Source organism: Corvus brachyrhynchos, unplaced genomic scaffold (genome assembly GCF_000691975.1).
Source record: "Corvus brachyrhynchos isolate BGI_N302 unplaced genomic scaffold, ASM69197v1 scaffold158, whole genome shotgun sequence".
NCBI classification, from domain to species: domain Eukaryota; kingdom Metazoa; phylum Chordata; class Aves; order Passeriformes; family Corvidae; genus Corvus; species Corvus brachyrhynchos.
In genome coordinates this window covers 1,102,627-1,112,360 of record NW_008239756.1, presented here as the reverse complement: position 1 = coordinate 1,112,360, position 9,734 = coordinate 1,102,627, and the positions used below count along the sequence as shown (strand labels likewise).

Here is a 9,734-nt window from a genome sequence, read left to right as displayed (position 1 = left end):
GCAGAGTCAGAAATCCGATGGAAAAGAAAAACAAGAAAAGTAATTATCAAACCCCACGTTCATTTTCATGTTATAAACACGATGTTTGCCCCAACACAGATCTGTGAGCAGCAATTTTCACTGCAAGGCAATGTGAGTTAGAGCACAGTGCTGATAATGCCAAGGTTGTGGTTTGATCCCTCTGTGGGGTATTTACTTAAGAGTTAGACTCTGATCCTTGTGGCTCCCTTACAACTCAGAATATTCTGTGATTCTGAGCCAAATTTGCTCCAGTTGCACCATGTGCTGCCCATGGTGGGGAGGGCAGGTGCCTGATCCCCTGCCCTTGCTGCACCGTGCTGGCTGCACACACGTGGAGGGACAACCCCATCCCCTCCTATTTACACACCAACACCCCTACTCCTGGAATTATACACTTATCAGACCCTCCTCACCTGGGCATTACTCTCATCCCCCCTTAGACCTGCCTGAGCCTCAGTGCACACACATTTGACATATTCCTGATGCACACAAGAGTGCCCACACCCCCACCACTGTCCCCTCTTGCACTTCCTGCCATCCCTTGCACATCTGCAGTTCACAGCCTCATTTCTGCCTCTGCTGTGCTGCATTCCCTGAGAGTTCATCAGCACTAAAACCTTTCTGCTCCTTGCACTCCTCCATCTGATCTCACTTTCCACACGCACATCCCTGGTGGATGAGCAGGAGCAAACCCCAGGCGCTCTCCAGCATCTCCCTGCAAGCACAGGAACCAGGGATGCTGAGGGCTGGAGGTGGCAGGCAGGTGTGAAAAAGAGGAAAACGTGTGGTTTTGAAGGGAAGTTGAGCTGTGGGGTTAACTGGATGATGAATGGTGGCAGGTGGGTGCTTAACCATGTCCGGATCTCGTCCCTGCCCACGGCGGTGCCGGTGCGGCGGCTCTAGCACGAGGAATGCTGTTTCAAGGTTACTTAAGTGACAAACGACGTTACGTATTTAACAGGCAGTAACACCCACCCATGGCTTGCTCATCCTCCCCATTTGTTTTCCCCTTGCAGGTGCGTGGCTAAAAAACTGCTCCAGCTTTCACCTCATTATGGGGAAGGAGGGGCTGTCTCCATTCAACGAGCTGCAGAAACAGCTTCAACTCAGTAACGAAAATAACAGGAGTCAGATCCTCCACCAGCACCACCTCTGCGTGCTCCAACAAAGTTTTGGGTGCTCTGTTGATTTATGCCAGCCATGGGTCTGCCTTCTGCAGCACAAAATCACTAAAGTTGGAAAAGCCTTCTGAGGTTATTGAATTAACCCAGCACCACCCGCAGGTTCACCACTAACCCATGCCCCCAAGTGCCACATCCACACCCTTTTGAACTCCACCCGTTCCCCAGCCAGTCTGTTCCAGCACCTGACCACCCCTTTTGTGAAGAAATTTTCCCTAATATCCAACCTAAACCTCCCTTGGCACAACTTGAGGCTATTTTCTCTGGTCCTGTCACTTATTACTTGAGAGAAGAAAGCGACCCCCACCTGGCTACAACCTCCTTTCAGGTAGTTGTAGAGAGCAATGAGGTCTGCCCTGAGCCTCCTTTTCTCCAGGCTATCACAAAACCGTCAGTGAAAATGTCTGTATTGAGTTCAGACATGAGATAAAACCCACAAGGGACAGTGGCAGAGCCGCTGGAAGGGAAGAGTGATGTCCCATCTGCACTGCAAACTGAAGATGAAAAGGAAAAGAAACTCAGAGGATCTGATTCTTGCTCCAGTTTTAACTGTACATCAAGAAGACTCAATCACCTCTTTTCCTTGGTGATTCCAGGTATAAACAGCAAATTTTAGTCCTGGAGAAGTCTTTTCATACCCAGAAATGGACACTTTCATTTAGCACTGAGACAAGGAGCTGACCCAGTGTCATCCCTCACATCACCCTTCACCCAACTGCACCTTGGCTCCATGTAAAGGGAGAATCCCCCTGCTCCTCCCTCCCCGGGCACGGAGCATCCCTGGGGAGGGCAGCCCCGAGGGCTGGTCCATCTGTCCCTCCCCGTGGAGCCGTCTGGCTCCGTCAGCCGCAGTGCCCGACACACTCCACGCTCAGACCTTGGCGTGCCAGACCCCCTCGCAGGCAGCTGCACACAGGATTAGGAGTAACGTGTCCAAACCTTGTACAATTATGTGCAACTGTTTCAAATAGATGGAGCAGCAGTTACGGTCTCGCATTCCTGATTTCCAGAGGACAGTTGTGTGGCCACTGTCCATTACAGCCAGGGCAAATGAAGATGGATGAAGGTGAGTTTGGATGCTCCATATGCCTCCATTTGTGTACTGCAGCGAGATCTGGAACATGGGAAACATCACAAGGAGAAAACAGTTACAATTTCTTCCTGAATCTCAGAAAATGTTGCATTTAGCTGCAGATCCAAACAACTGAGAAACCTGAGGTTTGAGTCTTGCCTGGTTCTACCTCTCCATCACTTTGCTGTGATAGATCTCAGATCATTTATCCATAATCCCCACGTGGGAAAGGAGTAATGGCATTTCCACGTTGCAGGGGAACCACCAAAAAAATAAGCCATGATAAAAACATAAACCTGGGAAAGCTGTTAGGATCCTTCTCCAAGGAATGGAGCACCACCAGCAGCTTCGCCTGGTACAGGGTGGGGAGGGCCAAACATGGAGCTACCTCAGCATCTGAAATAACATTCCAGAGTCAAAAAGCAAAACAAATTCTGTGGGCATACATGAAAATTTGGCCTGAATTTCAAGGTCATGTGGTAAATTAGCAAGAAGACCCAGATGTCCTGAGCACGATCCCTTCCTACCCTATGAGGCACAGCCTCCCATAGCCATTTGTGCAATTGCCTCATTTCACAGAGTGACTTATAGATACTCTTGGAAGCAAATCCAGTCAATATATTTATTTTCCTTTTGATATACAGCTACAATAGGAAGCCATGCATGAAGTTTATTAAACCTGGCTAATTTTCTATCAGTTCTGCAAAATATCGATTCTATGCATTCAGTTATCTGGCTCAGACTCAACCTGGAAAGAGAATCATTTAAAAACAACACAAAGAAGCATCCAATTCCTCTGAAACAACACTAATCTGAGCCTCCAAAGTGTCCCCGTCCTCCTGGGCAGAGCCCTTTGATCGACTGAGCCAAAGACAACTGTGTTATTTAGGTGCCATTTGCAAGCTGGCAGATTAAACAAGGCTTCTTTTTTTTTCCCCCTAAAGGGCGGGTGGGGAAGAAGTAACAGCTTTACAGTAGCAGTAAAACATCCAAATGATTTTTTTTTCCCTCTGATAGAGCCAGATTCTTCAGGTTATACAGGCAGGAAAGCAGCACAGAAGGATCTGCCATTCTCCAGCTCCCCAGGGACACCGTGGGGGCAGAACCCCTTCGCTGCACCAAGGTTTTGGTGAGTCTGCCTCTGCTGTGAGCAGAGCTGGCCTGTGCAGGGGTGCAGGGCAGGATCCTGACACACAGGGAAAGCAGGGAGGAGGTACCTCAGGGATGCATCAGCAGCGTCCAAGCCTCACAGGTGTGTGAGCATCCTCCTCAGGAGAGTACCTTGCACTGTCTGTCCTGGCCAGACAACACCTCTGAAACCAGATTTTGCAGATGTCTGGTTCTGGAGAGCACAAGTCCTGTCCAGCAGGCAAGTCTCAGCCTAAATCCCTGTCTCTCCACCTTTCTCAGAGAATTTAAAATCCCAGAATGGTTTGGTTTGGAAGGGACCTTAAAAAGCATCTAGTTCCAACCCCGTGCCCTGTGCAGGGAAATTTTACATTTGCATAATACAATTAGAGACAGGGAGTTTTCCACCTTTAATTCTTTGAGCTTAACTGATCTTCTGCAGAAACAAACTGTTATTGTGCCCAAATTATGATGGAAACCAGCAATAAATATAAAGATGCTATCTAAGCCAATATGGCACTGTGTTTTACCACATCAATCTCGGGGAGCCTACCCTCGGATCCACACGTCAGGCCGGCTTTCAGCGACTTCCTTTGGTTCAAACTTAACCTGCTGCTTCCCCTGTGCCGTAGGCTGCTCGGGACCAGCTGCGAAGCGCGGTTGTACAAGACAGAACATATGCACGAATAAACAAATTAAGGCGATCTCCAAAACAACAGGCCCCTGGCTTCCTGGAAGAGCTGCAAGAGAAACTTAATCAAGAGCAGCGGGTGCAGCGGTGACGGGGAGGGGACGGCCCCGTGCTGAGGCCGGCGATGCTCGCGGAGCGCGGCGGCTGCGGGAGGAGCGCACGGAGCCTCCGCCCCGCCGGCCCCGGGGCAGCTCCGGAGCGCCCGGCGCAGAGCAGGGAGCTGATCGCGGGAGGAAAACAAGGAGCTGAGCGCGGCCTCTGCTCTGGCGGGTGAGGGCTCAGCTGGGGAGGCCAGGATGGCTCCATGGCCTCGGTGAGCTTCCCCGCTCCCTCCCCAGGGGCTCATTAACAGGATGAACTTGCAGCAGTGAAATCGGCTGAATTCCAAGGCAGGTAAATCTCTGCTCACCTGTGCGCAAGTGCTCCGGCGTCGGTTCAAGCCTCCTGGCACCACATCTCGGGTCTTTACAGGAGGGAGTGATGTGGGAAAAGGAGACAGCAGAAGCCTTTCCCTTCCCAGCTGCAGGCAGGTCCCTCTCCAGCTTCACCCTGGAGCTGAGGAACCTTCCCTGCTGAAAACCTCTGCCTCGACCCTACAGTCCCAGCCACAATGCAGTTGCTCACAACAATTCCTCTTGGGAGCTCATGACCAGCAGAATTAAATCAAAACAAATTTTATTGCAAAGTGTGATCATTTAGCATTGAAGAAAATCTGTGTTTTTAAAACCCTGTATGCATGGACCTGCTGTTTGTTCCCCTCTAGCCTCACATTGTTATGACCAGCTGGATCTCCCTGACTTTCCTTTTAACCCGGAAGAGCAAGACAGTCAGCATGAGCTCCCTCAGCAATCCTGGAAGCCCTCTGAGATACCAGAGTTTCCCACGCCAGTCCTTGCAGCCTGACTCCTCTCTCAGCATGCTAGACTCATCTCCCTTTGTCATAGAAAGCTGCTGGAGAGACAACTGGGAGCCCCAGCCCCTCCTTACCCCAGGCCCCAGTCTCAGAGCAGAGTCTGGCGCTGAAGTCTAACACAAATCCCCTGGTGTGATAACAGGCAGTCAGGGCATCTGACAGCTAACAGAGAAGTATTTAAAATAACTGGCTGATTTAAGACAAGTGTCTCCTTAATCCTAAGCAGTTAGAGGTTGTTTTATGCCCTGGATGACAAAGGTTTGTATAGCTAGTTTATCATATGTTTAAAGCTGCCTTAATGTAACAGCAGAGGATCTGCTATTCATCTCAGGCAAAGCCGGGGGAAAGCAGGACTCACACTTCTGTGGGAAGAAATAAGGAACATATAACAACCAAGAGCTTCTTATTTCACAGCCTAAAATCCACCAGAAGCACATGAGAAGAAAACAGTGTCATCGTGACTGTGAAGCTCTTGGAAGTTCATTGCTCTGTCCTCTTTGTAGTTCACTCTCCAGCTGGAAATCTCCATATCTGGGATGGAAACGTGGAGAAACCTGACTCTGCAGGACCAGCAGCAGTGGGATCACTGCAGGAGGGAAAAGAAAAAGAGGGTACCTAAGGGCTGTACTGGCACTGGTCGCACCTGAGCTGGGTGAGACGTCAGGGTCCTCTCCACAACTACCAGGAAAGAGCTGCACATGCAGAGAGTTCCCTTCACAAGATGGAACTGGCACATCACCGTGCCAAGCTGAGATCTAGGTTGGATTTTGGCTCTTGCTGCATGGCCCCATCTCCCTCCCTGAATCCAGCAATTTTCAAATCTGGGCTTTTGCTCAGGTCTCATCGCTCACCAAGGGGGGGGATTGCAGGAGTTAAACTCCTTGTTGCAAAGCAGAGATTCCATTTCCCTCTAGTCTTAAGCAGCTTCAATCCATCTTTCTGCATTACAGAGCCCTTGCTGATTGTTCTGCTGTAGTGAGTAATAACAACTTGTACTTTGCAGATTCCCCCAGGGACCCACGTTCCTGGCTCTGCCGAACCACTGGCTCCACAGGGCAGGCACACAGCTGCCCAAGCACCCCCAGAGAGGGATGGAGCTGCAGGAACAACGCACAAAGAATTTGGGTGGGAAGGCGTCAAGAGTGAAGGGCACCAGAGTGTGGCTGACGGCTGTGGGGAAATTGGAGTGCCCAGTCCTGTGAGGTGTGAACATCACAGGATGGGGGACACAGAGAGAATAGGGGGGATATTAGGAGTGTTTTCCGTCCCAAAAGCTGCACAGACAGGTTAACTCCAAGGGGATCCATTACCAGAGTTACCAGTTCATTTTTACCACAACACCTGGATTGATGAAGTAAGTATCAATCTCTACACATTTTTTTACATGCAGATAGTTAAAAAGAGAAAAAAACCTGATGAACAGAGATGGCTTTGCTTTATGTCCAAGCTTTGCAAGGCATTTTGCCAAAACTAGAAAAGATATTATTTCCAGCACCAATATTTAATAAAGATGTTTTCTTCTATTTCAAGGCCAACAGCTGGAACTGGAATCCATTTCCAGATATGGGCACTAACTTGCAATGGCCCAGATTTGCTCCGCTGCCTTTTTTAATTGTGGGCATTAGCAGATTATGTGTACTTTTGTAGCAGGTCCATAAAACACTGCTTTGTAATCTCCTGTACGCATTAGGGTCCAGATTATCATGCTTGTAGTTGATAATAACAGAGAAGAGATTGCCTGGACCCCTGGGAAATCCAGGAGAGGCACCTGGTAGAGCCAGGAGCACACAGTACCGGGATACATGCAGGGGATGGTGCACCCACAAACCTGCTGCCCACCCCTCACCTGTGGTGGCAAACACTGAGGCACAAACAGCTCCATTTCTCTTCTCCCCAGCTCACATTTTGGGTGGGGGCTCTGACTGTTACAGCTCCCTATTCTGTAAAGACATGGGTTATCCTTCTCTTTCATCCTAGATGAAAGGAGGTGGTTACATGCACCAGTTTCTAAATCAGCTCATAGCAAAAAAAAAAATCATTAAGAAGGTGCAGGTCTGCCTTCCAGCCCGCTTGCTGCCGAGCTGGGGACTTGCTCAGTCAGCAGCAGGGAGGAAACGTGTCCCACATATCTTCTAAGAGCAACTGGGAGCACTGGAAGCACAAAGTTTTCAGTGGAAGGTCACTAGATGGCCCCAGATCTTCCTCTGCAGCAATCCCCAGTATTCCAGCTCTGGGGAGCCTCGACCACTCATCCTACAGCCTGACCCCAAAGGAGCAGCAAGTCCCGGTAAGAGGGGCACCGAGTGAGAACCAGGGATACTTGCCAAGATATCTTGAGCAAAGCACTTACCCCCAGATGGCTTTTTCTGCTCCTGGCCTTTGGCTGCCGAGAGTGGGAGAGCCTGGTGTGTGTCTGGGCAATGCCAGGGCCTGTGAGGCACTGACCTCATACAGATAAAGGACCAGAAGTCTGATTATGTACAAACTCACATCATCCCACTGCCAGGCTGCTGCAAAACCCTCAGAGGGGAAAAAGCCATCTACACTTATTCCTCAAGTTAAATCACTGCTGGATCTGGGGCCTGCAGTGCTGTTTTGTTGGAGCTGTAATGATGTCCACACAGGTCAGGCTCCTCTGCATCTCTGTTTCAGTTTCAGCTGTTTGGGCAGGACCAGAACTGGATTCCGTGAGCAGTTACATGGGTCTAAATCACCACTAAATTCCTCTGGACTGAGCAGATGCTTCTGTGGAGAACAAGCCAAAGGAAGAGCTGGTTTTATACCCCAGCTCCTGCACGAAGTGATGGCCCCAAAGAAGAGGCACAAAGGTACATGGGGACTTTGGGAGTGCTGGGGTAAGTGATCAGTTAATAGAGGCAAATGATCTTTTCCTTTCTCCTGGCTCGGCTCTTTGTTCAAGTGGTGAAATGGGACCCGTTCCCTGTAATTGCTCTGCTCTTGCACACAACTGCTGTCTCCCACGTGTGGCTTGTTGACATTTAAATAAATTGCAATTATTCCGACAAAGTAGATTGCAGGGACTCCAGAGAAAATGGGTCAAAAATACGTCCAGGAGCATCTGCAATGTATTTAACACATGGTTATAACAGGGCAGGATGAGGAGGAGAGTAAGTGCTGACAATAATGGACGCAGCATGGCGCTGGAGACAGCCCGGCACAGCCCCACACCATGGTGGGATCCTTGGCTCAAGCTCACCCAGCAGGAGCCAAAGCCTCCCAGCCCAGGGATGGAGGAGACAGCAGTGGTGCAAATGGAAAACCCAGAGGGGACGAGAGCAAACAGGGCACCACTTGGACTCTGCGAGTGAAGACCATCTTGGCCAAAGTCTTCAGCTCTCCTTCCTTCTGCAGGAGCATTCAGGGATTCCAGAGGAGGCTGAAGGCTCTGATTTCCCATCTTGCACTGCCTGTGGCTAGGAGATGGGTGCCCTGCTGTCCATCCAGACTCCAGCTTTTCCTCTTTCCTCACTGCCTGGAGCCTTCTCTGTGCCCCATTCCCCTCTTCCTTGCCCTCCAATCTCTTGGAGAGGATTTGTCCTTTTGCCCACGTCAATCTGGGTTCCTGAGATCCAGGCTGGAGACTGCACACACTGGATTTCTCCTTCCATCTGAGGGGTTTCATAAGCAATCCAGGATGGCTGCTCCCTGCTGCCTTGCCAGGTGTAGGATATAAGAGGTGGTGCTGGAGCAGCCAGGGGATAACAGGTTCCTTGATCCCACATCTGTCACAGCTCACACAGACACACAGCTCCTTGTCCAGCCCCACAGACAGACCTGCCCCTCGCATAGGTCACTGGCAGTACAGAAAGCTTTGATCTGAGGCAGAAATAGAGCACTGAGTGCAAGTAAAGAGGCAAAGATTTTCGAGAACACTATAGAAGGGTAGATGCCATCACAAGAAGCACAAGAACAACGCAGAAATGCACCTTCAAAAAGATCTCCCAGTGTACCCCCACAGTCTTCCTTATCTCCCATTCTACTGGAAATCCTTTGCCTTCTCCCCACACCACAAACCTTTTCCTTGGTTTGTTTCCCAGTACATCAAAATGTCTCCCTGCAAGTGTAAAACTCTTTAGATGAGGGGAAAATAAAATCGATTTGAAATCACAGCTGCTGGGAGTCTCTGGCGCACACACACACTGTCTGCTGACATTTTCTGTAGCTCTTTTCCCAGTGAAATCTGTCTCAAGCAGAGCCCAAGGGGGCTAGTAACAAATCAGTTGCCTGGTACACAAGTGATTTTTTTAACTACAGGTCCAACACAACTGCACTGGAAACCACAGGTTTAGTCTCACTTGGATCATTAAACAAAAAGGGCTGTTTGTTAGAAGGTACAGATTTTTAGGGATCTGTGGTTCTGAACCAACCTGGGTTCATTGCATATTCAATCCTGGTTTGTTCTGACAAGCAGTAGAGCTACTGCATTCCCATCAGACTGGCATTCCTCTGGGCACTGAGCAGTCACCATCTGAGTTGGGAATTGCCTAAAAGATGGGAGCTTCTGCTGTCAAACACTCTGTGAGGGAGGGACACCACTTGTGCTTTATGCTTTCCCCTCCTTTTTCAGCTTTCTTCACCATCACCAGAACTTTAGTCAGTTTTTATACATAGAATTGGAAGTCTTTTTAGCCATTTGATTTCCAGCAGCTGAAGTTTCAAAGTAAGGTGAAAAGCTCCAATACAAAAGTCGGAGTCCCTCCCAAGATC

The 9,734-nt window shown here is 49.6% G+C and overlaps 2 long non-coding RNA genes across 5 annotated transcripts in view; one reads left to right on the top strand and one right to left on the bottom strand.

Annotated features, from left to right (window-relative positions):
- The window catches only part of LOC108448700, a 12,984-nt gene extending 7,579 nt beyond the window's left edge, over positions 1–5,405 (bottom strand). The window contains exons 1-4 of one of the 4 annotated variants that reach the window (XR_001864677.1): positions 3,956–4,209; positions 2,571–2,670; positions 2,142–2,316; positions 7–1,696 (exon numbers count right to left, since the gene is read on the bottom strand). This is a non-coding gene — a long non-coding RNA (uncharacterized LOC108448700). Of the gene's footprint in view, positions 1–6; positions 1,697–1,728; positions 2,317–2,570; positions 2,671–3,955; positions 4,210–4,502 lie in introns of those variants that run through there. The other 3 variants (XR_001864678.1, XR_001864679.1, XR_001864676.1) reach the window with 3 other exon arrangements.
- Positions 4,259–9,136, top strand: LOC108448701. The gene is made up of 3 exons (XR_001864680.1): positions 4,259–4,486; positions 5,421–7,834; positions 8,379–9,136. It is a non-coding gene; the product is annotated as an uncharacterized LOC108448701 (long non-coding RNA).
- Positions 9,137–9,734: the final 598 nt, after the last annotated feature.